The sequence below is a fragment of the Haliotis rubra genome, unplaced genomic scaffold, assembly GCF_003918875.1.
Source record: "Haliotis rubra isolate DU_JTF1 unplaced genomic scaffold, ASM391887v1 Scf268, whole genome shotgun sequence".
Classification (NCBI taxonomy): Eukaryota; Metazoa; Mollusca; class Gastropoda; order Lepetellida; family Haliotidae; genus Haliotis; species Haliotis rubra.
In genome coordinates, this window is record NW_025766758.1 from 837,760 (window position 1) to 848,306 (window position 10,547).

Sequence of the window (10,547 nt, forward strand, 5' to 3'; positions counted from 1 at the left end):
TCACGTTAAACGGCGGCAATGAGAATAATATTAGCACACTTCCTATGTTTATGCATTGTACAATTGTCAGTATAATTCTCAATTATGCTTTTAATGTTATTGCTGAAATATTCTCTGTTTTCAGTCCGGCATTTGTTCAACTAGAACAGAAGTTAACAACATTACCGTCTATTCCGGATACTGTTTTGATATGATCCACGCCATTACAAAGGCTCTCAATATGAGGTAAAATGGCATTTGTAGTCTTTTTTTGTCTCTGAGCAACCTATTGACAGTTAAAACAAAAAATCAGTACGTACAAACGTCAAACTACTTGCAAGCATTGGAAATGTATCGAATTATGTATTCTTCGAGACATATGGCTTTCCTATATAAGGCCTCATTTCTTGGACTTACACATCAACAACTGTATGGTCGCTGATCATACTTTGTTGACCATATCAACTCATTTAAGTATTGGAACGATTACCATTCAGCAGAAATAGTGGGTACAAAATATGCAACCCATCGAATACAGAACATTTAATTTGAGTTAAGGAGGGACTGAAAACTGTTGCGTTTGGGCGGTGCTCCTTTGGCTGGAAACGCACCTGAATTAGCATGTGGACTTCATGTTTCTACAGGCAACACATTGTTCACCCTCATGCAACTGCGGATTATTGACCCAATGTCAGTAACGCTTTCACTGCCAAGCGACCTGATGCCACACTTCAAGATGATAATGCCAGGCGACATCAAGCACATGTCGATACAGACATAGATAGCCTGTTGCAATCATTAGAATACTGTGTCCACTTTACTGTATAGATCAGACGCAAAATCGATGATCTTAGGACGTTTTGTTTGACCGATACACGTGGTAACATCCACCCTCATGACATCTTCACAGCTCCTCCAGCTCCAGCTCCAATGGCAAACAATTCCCCAATGGGTTCACAAACAGCAGATGGGTGGTGATACCTATTAATGATACTTGTCCTTCCTGACACTATGTGTTAACACACCTATGATTTCATACCCAATACCCTGGGAATCTATATACATGTATATCGATTCGAAGCACCGTGTTACAATTTATTATCACCCAAATAAATGTGATAAATGTTTTATCATATGGGAGCAACCATTAGAATGCAGGATGATTTTGTTTGGAGTTTCTGCATTTCTCAGCTTTAGGAGCTCAGTTATTTATCCCACCCTTCCTAAATTTGTTTGAAGTGAATTAATATAACAAATGTTATATTTGGGATTACACTTTCTCAGTGAAGTACAGATTCTATAGTACTCTTGTTGGGTTGAGTCCCATCCGGGATTCGAACCCACACCCTCAGAGTCAGGCGCCTAATCGCCAGCACAGAATGTCAGGAGCCTAACCAACTCAGCCACCGCGGCTCCCACTTTCTAAATGGCATTGAGCATTCATGAATTAATATGGAAACGAACTGTGTTCTTTGGAACTCTCGTAACTTCTTCAAGCAAAGAACACATTACTTTTCTACGAAACTGGATGTTGCCATACATTATTTGAATGTGTTCAATGTATCTTTACATGTGGTGATGCAGAGATGACATCTACATTGAGTTTATGTTTTTTTCTGAAGAAAAACAGATAAAAGATATGACGAGAAGTAGGGCGTGTGTAGTACTTAATGTTTAAACGACCATGTACTGACGAAACAGAGCTAGCAATAAATATCAGATGGACACATACAATCAGAATCAAATCCTACTGTGTGCACATGTAACACAAGTAACTGTGGTACGTGTCAACATATTGTTTCACGAGACACAGAGAATGCTATGTAAAACTGAAGTTCTTCCAAAAATATAATGTCATAAAATGCACAGGCTGCAATGAACAGTATATTGGTCAATCAGAAAATTTAATAGCCCTGGTTCAGAATACAGAATGACATACAGGCATACTGTAACTGCTACAATCTCCCTGAGGAGTAAACAGAGAAACATGTTTGGAGAAAATGGCATTCTGTTTTTATTTATCTATCTGATATTTATGACTGAATACCTGTACTTTTTGGACATTTTGTGCGTATATATATAATATAAAACAATATATATATAGTGTAAATCAAATCGTTTGTTCGTTTGTTAACGCCGAACTCAGCAATGCAAGCTACATGACCCCCTTCCCTAAATATAGTTATGCCAACTGTCTCATTTCCTCATGATCCCCAACAAGCTCCCAACCTCGCCCTATAATAAATGGCAAGTTCCCAAGCTTTTAGATTCATGGTATCCTTGTTTCTGTGAAGTGCCCAGGTAATACAGTCTACCGACTCGTCATGGGGACGCAGGAATGGCGCAAACTGGACGGGAATGATGGGGGAGATGCATCGTGGGGTGAGTAAATATCGTTTTCTGTCCAAGGTTGAGATCATTGATAGTAGTGAGAAAAATGTACTCAAGCTTAAAAAGTAAGAAAACAAAAAAGTAACATTAATGATGATATTGAATCTTCCAGATTATGCAGTCATCTGTACAGTATATGTACATTGTAAGAGACCACACAGCACCACACATATTTGTTATTGAAAAATACTGATCATACATCAAATATTTGATTTTCAAGCTGCTTTTGTTTTTGAGTGAGCGAGTGGTGTTTTATGCCGCATTTAGCAATATTCCACTAATATCCCGACGAAGGACACCTGGAATGGACCCATTGTACCCATGTATCGAATTGAATCGATAGCGCTGAAATCACTTTTACCCCGGATAACCCACGCTGCCTGTGAGGCTCTAGCAGGGTAATACTCATATGACTTATACCACCGGGTACCCATTTTCTTCTGGGTGAGCAGAGGCAGTTTTGAACAAACATGAGACCACATGTATGCTTTCTCCACTTGGAAACCCTACTGCCCAAATACAAATATGAAGACCCATATATGCCAATGCCTTAAGTTAGGAGGTACGCGTTTTGGGCTTTCATATGTACAGTAAAAACATAGATATCCAGTGCAGTAAGAATTTTCAGTAAGTGACGAAAACATGAATATGTGAGTTTATTAGTTCATGACACTGAAATCTTCCCGATCACATTTTGGTAAGTTCATACTATTCTGTATGTACATTAGAAGCTTATGACGTGGATGAAACAAAAACGACCTTAACTGCCTATGCAAGGAAACATTCTGTCCAAGCCGCACAAGGCATGCAGAGTGGTGTCCCTTAGACGGACCAAGAACCCGTGGTCCATACATCATATTGGTTATATATCTAGATTTGTCACAATGAGTGAGTCAATGAGTATGGTTTTATGCCAGCAATATCACGGCGGGGGACACCAGAAATGGGATTCACATATTGTTCCCAGGTGGGGAATCGAACCCGGGTCTTCGGCGTGACGAGCGAACGGTTTAACCACTGGGGTACTCCACCGCCCCTGTCAACAATGAGGCAAACGCCAGATACAAGACAATGTAAATAATTTCGGGCTTCCTGAAATCCTGTCCTTCCAAACAATTGACCAACTCATCAGTTATCTGTTTTATGTATCTAGGAAGCCGACATAGCCGTTGACGACGTCTCCTTTCACAGCAATAGGACCGACATCATGGATTTCGTATTACCTGGCCTTGGCACCATTAACAGTGTGGTTCTGTACCGGAGAAATCTGGAAAGAGAGACGAGCCTTTTTTCGTTCCTGGATCCATTCCAAAACCACGTCTATCTCGTTCTCTTGGCATCACTGTTGATCATTCCTATGTTATACTATGTGTTTGAAAGAAGCATTCAAGAAAAAAAGAAAATGGTTCCACTTCCACAAATTTACTACTATTTCATTGGAGGAACTCTTCAGCAAGGTAAACATGGATGTTATTTATCTCTTCTCGATCACATAGCCGTGTGGTAGTTGTATTTCAAATTCCGAGATGAATCATCCTCAATTCCATTCGCTGCCATAGCCTTTCCTTGAATCCTGATTCGTAGTCCTTGCCGCTAGAAAACTGTACAATCTCCTGAGCGAGAGGAAATCACATCAAGAGTCATCAGGTGACAAATATGTCATCTTGTTGCTTCAGTAGGTCCTACAAGTGTGATCAATTTATCTTGAGGAAAGTATTTTAATCTTATCTGTCCGTCCGTATATATGAGTAGTTATTGAGTTATCAAAAATATCATAGAACAGACTGAGAACTTTGTATTACTATGCCAGGTTCTTTTTGCAGATTTCACACAATAATTCAAATTCTGTAAAGAATTAAAAAGCCATCAGATTGACAGAAATAAGACTTGGTGTTTACATTAATTATATTTCACGATTCCTTGTTTCGTTTGTACGAAAACACTAAAGCCACATATGCTTCATCTTCTATATGTACTAGTCGGACATGAACACGTATCTTTTTCAAAATCACTGCTTGATGTCCATGTACATCCCCTCCGTTTAAGGCGGTCAGTGCTAACCGGTGTTTGCCTGTCCACAGGAGGTTCCCTATATCCGGTCTCATGGACGGCCCGTGCTGTCGTGTCAACGTTTTGGCTCTGTTCAATATGCCTGGCTGCGTCTTATAGCGCTTACCTGACCGCAAGTCTCACAGCCAGTACAAATGTCCAGCCCTTTACCGACATTAAAGGCCTTGTGGAAAGAGACGACTACAAAGTTGGAATGAAAGGACGCGGTTTGGCATTTGATCTGTTAAAGGTATGAACATATTCAATGTTTTGGGATTAACGAGGGTTTTGTCTTGACTTTATACTGACTGATTGTTGTTTAACGCCGCACTCAGCAATATTCCTGCAACATGGCGGTGGTCTGTAAATAATTGATTCTTGACCAGACAATCCAGTGATCAACAGCATGACCATCGATCTACGGAACTGGGATACGATGACATTTGTCAACCAAGTCAGCGACCCTGACCACTCTTTCCCGTTAGTCGCTCTTACGCTAAGTATGCGTTACTGATGACCAATTCTGATCCGGATTTTCACGGGTTGGTTGGAAATTACTTCACTTTGGGTAAATGTTTGACAGGCTTTCTTTATATGTCATTCTTAACGCATGCTGCAGATTATCACCAAGGAGGGATATATCATTTTCGTGTATTTACCTTTCAACGCCATGGCATGATTATTTTATGTTGGATACATTTGCCGTGGTATACAATGAAAGGTAATTAGCGTAACCGAGCCTGACAACCCGATTCATTGGTTGCTGGGAAGCAGGTCTTCCCCGCTGATTCCATGTCATCCTATTCCAAAGATGTGTACTGATGCTCATGATGTTAATCATTGGATTTTCTGTTCCAGACTCAAATGTTACAGACCGCCAAATACATCTAGAATATTGCAAAGTGTGGCGTTAAACGAAACCGAACAAACATAACGACGAATCTGTGTATGTTTCTTTTACGTTTTACCTTAAATGTTTCACAGGAATCCCAGGATACGATTTTGAAAGGTCTCTGGAACAAATTCACTCAAAGCAACCAAACGGATCCGTCGGTGATCGACAGTGATTTGGAATTACAACTGACAAAGGTTCTTAAGGAGAAATATGCAGTTATAATAAACTATGACTTGGCCGAAAGAGCGATGACAATAGACTGCAGATATGCTGTTCTAAAGGAGGTGATCAACACACAACAAATGTCATTTGGAACCCGAAAGGGATCACCATACAGGGAGGATATAGAAAGAATGTGAGTATTTTTTAAAGTGAAATCCATATACATAAAAGCTCTATTTTAAAGGCGACAACATACATTTCTGTCATACTTGTGCCGGATCTGGTAATCCAACCATGTCACATTTTGTTTATTAGTCAGATCAAATGAATCATCTCAAATTGTCTTGCATGATGCTAAGTAGTAAGTAGGAAAGGGCCGTGTTCGGCCCTTGAGACATGTTCAATTTACAGTTGCAGCAGTCTTTAAACTTTTCCTGATTTCTCACACTTACACGTTTTAACCTGTGCTACCTTCCTTGCTGATCTGTTCCATCTTTTTGTGTGAATCCTCATTTCAGCTCAGTTTGGCAAGAACAAAATTCTTAGAAGTTGCTAAACTTCAGCTTCAGGTACATCAACTACCTGGCGTCATACAACAATGTCCAGATAGCTTATATCACTAAATCTACCTACCTGATTAGAAATAATAATGGCACCAGTTTCATATTTGGACCTATGTAGGGTGATTAAGAGTTTCTGTGAAATGATAGAATTTGTGATCTGTCCAAAACTGAATCAATGAATGTACGTGCGTGGGTGCGTCCAAACGAACTGCTCACGATATAAGTACAACAAGAAGACAATATATATCCCCAGCAATGGTAAAATTCTTCATGAATATGTCAACTAGTTATGACTATGCCAAATGTTTTGGCGTTCATATAGCAAAGTGGAAGGAGAGTATTGAAAAGTTATTAATTTCTGCTCCGGAAATGAGCACTACCACCAATTTCAGTCTAAGTCAAATTTGTTGCCACGGAAATGCAAACTTATTATATTCAGAAATCCAAAACTATAAAACAAACCAATTCACCACCAGACCTATATATGTGCCATATTTCGTGAAGAAAAATTGATCGGTTTTAAGGTTCTGCACAGGAAAAGAGCACTACCCCAAATGTTGCCATGGAAACGCAAAAAAGAATTATTCAGAAATTCAAAACTGCCAAAAGGCACCAGTTCACAACCATACATGTACCTATATGTGCCAAGTTTGGAGAAGAAGTATTGAACGATTTTTATGTTCTGGTGCGGAAATTTGCATGGACGGACGGAATCAATTTTAATAATAGCAAGATTGTTTGTAGTGAGTTAGCATAATGTGGGCAGCAATACGGCGGCCTGTAAACGACTAAGTGTGAAGTGAAACGCACTGGACATTACCATCAGATAGGAAACTGTATTTCCAGTGCTACTCGTTATGAGCAGTCAGTTTAGAACAGTCCTGGAAAGTCATCTCTGTGTTATGAGAGAGTTTGGTGGGAAGGCAGCATCAGGACCAGACGTTGACGACTATGTTCACTAGGGGTGACTATTGAGGGGGAAACAACTATTGCAATAGCAATAGTCTATTGCAACATACTATTGGGATAGCGTTATTCTATTGCGACCAACTATTGCAATACTATTTTTTCTCTCCTTGAATTGTCCCATTTGAAGTCATTTCCCAAATGAATGTATGCTTTAAATGATATAAAAACAAGTAGTTCAGTCTCTCTTAATAACTGATGTGAAACTTGAAACCAAGATCAGGTCTGTTTTAGAGGTAACAGGGGCGGATAACTCTAAATCAAAGTGAACGAACCTGGTACTTCCTGTATTTTGCGCTGCGCATTTATCAACAGACGTCAATTACTGAACTGTCGATAGTCACACATACTATAGATGCATTGATAGTTTTTGTTTCTACCATCGAGACCGGAGAGTCAACAATTGCAATCCATCGATAGTTCGATGCATCGTTACAGCATTAATGGCCACACACAGCAGTGAATGGTAACACATGATACCAGCATATGGGTTAGAATGTACATCCATGTGGTTACCTGGGCCCTCTTCCACAAAGCGACCGTAACCCAAAAGGCGATGACAATTCCTATGCTTTGACACAGACTTACGACAGTCGTAGCGCTACTATCCCTTTGTGGAATGAGGCCCTGAACTCAAATTGGAGATGATCCCTTTGGAAATCACACAAAACCGTCCCATCAACTGCCATACCCGTCCCATCTAAGAGAGCATGTTTGGCAGTGTGATCGGAATTCAAGTACCCCAAAACGAATTGCATGCTTCAGAATTATGAATATTTGATATTCAACATTATACCAATGTCTGTGGGTTTCACGCCTGACGTGTGACTAGTTGGGTATTCCTCCCAGATATTGTGGATGTGCCATGATGGCTGGACTATTTATTTAACCACAATCCCTCAAAAGTGCCTCTCTGTTGCACTTTAGTAATTTTGTTTAATTCTGATGTCTACTTTCATTAAAATTGAAAATATGTTGGAAAATCAGATCTTATATTAATGCTCACTTCAAAAAGATTCGATGTCATCCCATTCCAGGTCAGGTCAGAACAACCTTTTTGCAAATTGTGTGTGACCAAGGAAATGACAAACAGGACGTAGGCATTAGCCAATCAGAAGGCAACAAAGGCAACGCTTTGAAAATATTTTGACAAAATTCTGAATCTGGAAACTGAACAAAGGAACATTCTAGATGTTTATTAGGTTGTCCATGTTGTACGGCAATACTTACACAAACTGTTTACACTTTCTTCTGTTTAATCATCCAAAAAAAGAAAGAAACATACTAAGACGGAATCAGTCGTACAGTCCGTGACTGGCGTTCAGAATGCTTGGCGTTAACTATTTCGTTGCGAAGGGATGTCCTCGTATTATTTTGTTGCGGTAGCAAACACAAACATCAGGTTGTAATGAGTCTGTATGGAATCCTACGCTTTTGTTTTATTATGAATAGTAATTGATTGTCAGTAAGTATAATTTTTTTATCGTTTCAGGATGAGACGAATTGTGGAGAGTGGAACGATCGGCCATGCCATGAACAGTCTTAAGGAAAGACCTCTGAGTTGTGAACGGATAAGGAAACGAAGCGTGTCAATGGAATATATGCTCGGAAAGCTGTCAGTTCTCATTGTGGGGTCGGCGAGTTCCTTTCTGGTACTTCTCATAGAAGTATTAGTGAAAAGGAAAGCATTAAGAAAGAGTGCTTGAACAATCGTTCATATTTGAGTACAACAAACTTGCATGTATTTTGATTTTGTGCAGACAATGAATTTCACATGAAACATAAATGATAGCATAAAAAGATCCTTAGCGTGTCTGAAATTGATTTTAATACAAAACGACATGATATCTGCAATACTTTTATATGAGTGAAGTGGCACATTATACAAGATAAAGTTCATATCGTTATGAATTAAATAGAATATTATGAGAACACTAGAGGAACAAAATGCAAAAGACTTGTGCCTATGTTTTTAAAACGTCCATACGCTCAAACAATTACTCCGCGCCGTTGAAAATTGAATGAGTAATTTTCAATTAATGGTAGCATCAGTAACCTGATAGCCACATATCGCTTGTAGTATGAACTTCACAATGCTGGTATTGGGCATATTCACGTCTAGCTAACCGTGAACTATAGTAATCCTTATAAACATCGAGATATTTAACATCCCCATCATATAACACCACAGAGAAACCAACATCACAGATGACCTTCAGCAATCTCTTGCCACCAAATCTAGTTGACGAAGCCCAAAATATTTCGCATCATATTACCAAAGAATGCATGTACCATTAGGACTGTTCATGTAATGGAAGTCATTAACATGAAATAATTACAAATTGCCATCAAATCACATCTTTGTCTCAGGATTAGCTTCTAGGGTTAATTCCTATCATCAAATCACCCCTGTCGGTTTCTTGTGTAAATCTCTGTGTATTGTTACGTGTACAATGTTGGAGCGATATGTTTATCAACAAATCTGTACTGATAAGAATACAATGTGTATTGTGAAACAGAAAAGCAAACATAGAAGAAAGACATTGTATATAATTAACAATCGTATTTGAAATAAGTTTACAGATCCAAACAAATTACTGCAAGGTAATCCATGGTGTGGTCATATCAACTTAAGTAGAAGAGACGTCTTAACATCCTTCAAGAATGTACAACACAATGCCAGTCTAAACTATGCTGTTCTGGAATGTTCCACTTGACCACAGACATATTAAAATATGGTACAACCAGTGTTAGAACAGAAAAGAAGAAAGTTACTGTGTATTTTTCAAGAAATGGGATTTACGTACCTTCTCAGGAGGACAATAATTTCACGCTACCTAACACCCTTTGAAAACACAGCCACTAGCAATCCCAGTCATTTACTCTTTCCACCGAATTAAAATCAGTAATTACAATACATATAAATACATATCCATCAAATACATTATTTTAAAACAAGCGAGAATTTAACGAGGACGTACATAAAAATATCCCTTAAGGGTAAAATAGTTAAGGAAATATCGATACAGTCAAGCATGACATGCTTCTGTCATCTTACTGTTCTGGGCAGTTTGACATGTATGGGCAACTGCGATCAGATTCTCGGATCAGTAGCAATTTCGTTTCCTAAAAGTCTGGATAGAGTCCTTTCTTACACGGCTTGGTTTGATATGGCTTTTCTTCAACAACACATGTTCAAATACTGCCTTGGCCTGCAAATTTATCGGATCTCTCCACTACGGAACATGTGTAGGATAAAATGGAGCAACGTGTATGACACGTACTAAATCAGCTAGATGACAATTGTGATTTGGCAACAGAGCTGCAGTGAATACGGCAAGGTGTTTCTTTCCTTCCCTGCCCATTTGATAGACTCTATGTTGATGTTCTCGCTGGACACTGTTAGTATACCCGTTGTTGAGTCTGTGACTTTATTGCATGACCCGTGCCCCATATTTGGACTCACAACGTCAATGTCATGGCCATTAAACATGCTGTTATTTTAATTTCAATATCTACCTGTTAACTTTTACAAGGAAACT